General features: G+C 46.8%; 1 pseudogene; it reads left to right on the top strand.

Moving 5' to 3' along the window:
- Nucleotides 1-3,087: 3,087 nt before the first annotated feature.
- LOC133883692 (pentatricopeptide repeat-containing protein At1g55630-like) lies at nucleotides 3,088-4,234 on the top strand (annotated as a pseudogene).
- The last annotated feature ends 378 nt before the right edge of the window (nucleotides 4,235-4,612 follow it).

Raw genomic sequence — 4,612 nt, 5'->3', positions numbered from 1 at the left:
CATACGGTGTGTACATGACCCAGATTCACGTCCGAGGCAGAAACTAAGCCATATACTCCGTGAAAGCCTCGTCATAGTTCCATCGGTCCTTGTGAATAATGTCCTGCAGTGCATCATCCCAGAGCTCTATCCACGACTCAATATGTGGTGCCCACAGGGTAGTTGTTGATGTACCCTTCTATGACATCCTGTAAGATGATTTGGTACATGAGGTACAGTGCATGAATGAAGATTAAAAACAATAAATCGTAACAATTACCTATGCACACTAATAGGCATGGTCCGTATGGGGGGTAGAGGGTACGATAGACAAAACTAGCACATCACCTGATGCGACATGTAATCCTCAACGAAGATGTCAGAGATAATGACCTACTTTGTTAGCCAGTAGTCCATGTCCCACATGCATAATGAAGATAAGCTGAAGGGGGCACGATTGAGGATGTCCACGTTGGTGTACAGTGTCCAGTGAACGTCGCCAACCAAGAGGTCGTCAAACTGGGCTGTGAAGTCCAGGTAAGCCTTGTGCGTCTGGGTGCTGGCCCATATCGGCTGCATAGAGAAGAATCGTTAGACAAACAAATTCATGGAATCAAAGTAAGGAACACATGAGATCTTAAGAGATCTTACCCATCATTGGCACCACAAAGAACCCATGGTGGGTACATCCTCACCATCAAGCTCAGTGTTGTACAGGGCGTGGTCCACTACCGGTTGGCCAATGGTGAAGTGCTCATACACCCATAGCTGGAGAAGTAGGGGGGGGGAACCACATCAACCCATGTAGGTCACGACCAGCACAACAAAAGCCCAATTGTACAAGAGGACCTTCCCCTGTCTTGCGTTGGCTATCTCCATAGCGTATGTGATCACACTCTTGGAGACCGAGTTATTGTGGCTATCGGTGAACATGATCCACCCGAACCGCCACAAGAAGTAGATCTCCAAGTGCCTAGAAATGTTTTCATCACCCACCGTGGGGTGGATGTAATCCGCCTGTAAATTAGAAATAAAAAATACTAAGCACATAAAGGTGGAACATTAAACACATGAAGGAACATTTATTAAGTAACATAGTACAAACTGGAGTAGACACCTCTTCTTAGGTCCGTACGTCTCGAACCCAGGGAACGTCCTATACGCGGGGGTGTTGTCCCTCAACAAAATGGCACCAAACCATACATGATGTTAGCAACAAAACTTGATGATATGTTCCTATGGTGCTTCTCTAGTTTGTTCAACTGACAAGTGTGGTCCACCACTATTGAGCACTCTCAATATTCAACCCACTTTTCCTTGAAGGCGTGCACTTGCCACGAGCAACCCTCAGTCACATACTTCACGTCATACTTCTTTCTGCTGGACTTCACAACAATGAACTACCTCTGAAGAGATGCCACCCATTGAACCACAACATCCTTGACGGCCTGGATGCTAGGGTACCTAACCCTCTGGCACACTTCGTTTTGATTGTACTACCACAACACATGAAAACCTTCATTCATCACTAGGTTTGCGAAATCAGGATTGTTCTAGTCCGCAAGGACAGAAACATCATCCTCACCGTCTGAGATATCGCCTTCAAGAGCTTCCTCGTCCTCTCAATCCTCTCACTCCATTTGTTCAATTAAACCAAGAATGCGTTCCCCCTCGCCTGCATCACCCGTTGGTTTCATCGGATCGGCTGAGGGCATCCCAACATCTGGTTCTTCCACCTCGTGTACCATCATTTTGTCATCCTCCACAGTACCTCTAGCTTCAACCCCCTAACTCCCTCATTGCACCTCCATTGAATAGGCAACATAGGTGGCCAACCTCCCTTAGTAGCCCGCTCCAGGTACCTCATTTACCCCAAGATAGCATCTATTTGGAATAGATCTCGATAAACACTTTCATTTCCACGGTTCACTACAATGCTAACGGGCAGCTCATGTTACTCGGGATCTAGTCTGAAACCCGCATTAATCAGTCGTACAATGCCACAAAAGTCCTTTCTATTGGTCTAGCTATACCCTTATCCACTAAGTCAAACCCCGACAGATCTACCCCTTACAGACCATAAACAATCTTCCATTCTCCATAAAAAAATTTAAAATACCACTTATCCAATATACATACCCACAATCGATAAAAAAAAACTATATTATTATTTTGGCTTACAACAACTATATGTGCTAGATCTACAACATCAGAATATAATAAAACAAACATATAATGTTACTCTATGTTGCTGTAAAAACCTAGATCTAACAGCTACTCTATGTTGCTCTAAAAATCTAGATATGATAACAGTACAGCTATCCCTAAAAATATTAGGTCTAATAATTACTCTATGTTTCTCTGAAAATCTAGATCTAATAATAGTACAACTATCTCTAAATTATATCTACTAACATTTCTCAAATATCATTAAATCCTATATCTGATGACTAGCCTATGTCCGAACTAGATCTAAGGGCTAACCTATGTCATAAACTAGATCTAATGACTATCTTAACTGGTTTGTAAAAAAAACAAAGATTTGAATTATTACCTCAACTACACAAGAAATTTGATAGGGCTTCGCCACTCCTCCCCTCCCCTTCTCTCTTCTCCTCACCTCTCCTCTCTCTCTTTCCCTAGGGGCTGTTGGGATGAAATGAGATGTTGCATGAGGTGATAGGTTGCGCCCACTATATAGAAAAAGTTGTCCCCCTTTCAACGGACGACAGCTTTTTTACTGGGTCTCGCACGATGTAGTGGCAGTCGACAAGTGGGTGACATCTGACATGGATGCCACCATGCCCAATTTGCCTAATCCAAGGGCTTAGACACCTATTACCTGTTCAAAGGATGATATAAGTATTTGTACTACTTAAAAAGTACGTTGTGGTTCCCGTACCAGGCAGGACGTTCTACCTCTTTGACCGCCCACATGGCACGTCCGCTTGTTCCCCTCTCATGTTGACAGGTGGGCCACGCGTCTTCCTGCGCCCACCCGTGTCGTGCACTATCCATTCCCCATGAGAAATGACCCTCATTCTCTGGTGGTCGACGCCGCCGGAAGCCCCGACGCCCGCTTGCTTCTCCCTGAGTGCCCTGTCGTCCATGCCGCGCCACCGGGTCGGGTCACCCTCGCAAGTGAAGAGCTCCCTCCCTATTCGCCGCCTCCTCGACAAACACAAAATCGAGCACATTCCCTCGACTCCTCCTCCGTCTTGGCGTCACCGCGCTTGCACCCACGCGCCACCTTTGGTGTTACCACTTGCCACTGCCCTTCAGACCAGACCTCGCCACCACCACCACCACCTCTCCGCGCGGCAGCTTGCTCGATATGCGCTTGGGCGAGCTCTCCCTAAGATTTTGGGCGCCCACACACCTCCACTCTAAGCTGCTCAGGCGCCCTCCGCCCGGTTCTAGCTGTCACGACGTCCCTTCGATGATGGTTCAACACACGGCGGCGAGAGCCCCTCAACACTAGAAATCACAATGTTGGCTGCATCCGCGAGGGAGGTAACGAAATGGCATGCCTGGATGCCAGCCGCTTCTCACGGGAAGTGCGTGGTCACGGTTCCAGGAGGAGGTAATTCGAGGATGTCAGGTTTCAGGTGTATATGATCTTCATAATCTTGCTGCAGGATGGCCCGGGGTTTAGTGCCCGCCAAACGCTCGACAAAATGCGCCCTAGGGTGTCAAATGCGTTGGTGAGGGAAGCGTTGTTCAGGATTATCATGTCTGTCGATAGTGTGAGCCGTGGGAGGTACCCAAAGCTGGCATACAAGTTCTTAGTGTGGGCAGGGCAACAGGAGGGGTACCGGCGTGGCGTGAGCATGTACAACCTTGTGATGAAGGTCTCTGCTGAGTGTGGGGTGGTCAAGCCAATGTGGTTTGTTTGAGGAGATGGCGGACAAGGGGGCTGCCTGTCTCGGCCCAGACGTTCCATCTCTTGATATGCGTATTTGGGCAGGTTGGGTTGAGGTGGAGGAAGGTGGAGAGGTTCATCAAGTCGGGCACTTTCAACTACTGGCCGTTTAGGAACACATTCGACGCGATACTGCACACGCTTCTGACGATAGAGCAATACTTGTTGATCGAGTGGGTCCACAAGAAAATGCTTCTTGAGGGGCACTTGCCTGATCTATTGACGTACAATGTGGTGATGCGTGCAAAGTATATGCTCGGGAAACTTGATTAGTTCCACAGGATGCTTGATGGGATGGGGGAAAATGGGCTTATGCCTAACCTCCATACTTAAGGAGACAAACCCCTTGCAGCTCTATTGATAGATCAGAGAGGGATGGTTGTTTCTATTGAAGAACATATTTTCAACACAATTTCTTAGTTCTTTTCTATCAAATTTGGATGTTCTTTCCTCTTTTAGTCCACACAATTGGAGAAGAGCTTACGGTACAAGTCCTTCCTGCTAAATCCAGATAGGGCATCTAACAATTCATCACAAAAATTAGATGCGAAGCATGTTTGAAGGACCACAGTGCTATCTCTCTCACGTTGACATGGGTTTCTCTCATTGTTAAATCAGCATCCAACATTTTTACCCATCTAAGGATTGAGGATGATGTCAATTACATGATGAAAGTAATCATAGAGCTAAGGTAAGAGATTCTTAATCACC

The sequence above is a fragment of the Phragmites australis genome, chromosome 1 (genome assembly GCF_958298935.1).
Source record: "Phragmites australis chromosome 1, lpPhrAust1.1, whole genome shotgun sequence".
In the NCBI taxonomy this organism is placed as follows: domain Eukaryota; kingdom Viridiplantae; phylum Streptophyta; class Magnoliopsida; order Poales; family Poaceae; genus Phragmites; species Phragmites australis.
The sequence above is the reverse complement of the archived record's forward strand: the minus strand, read 5'-3'. Positions and strand labels throughout refer to the sequence as shown.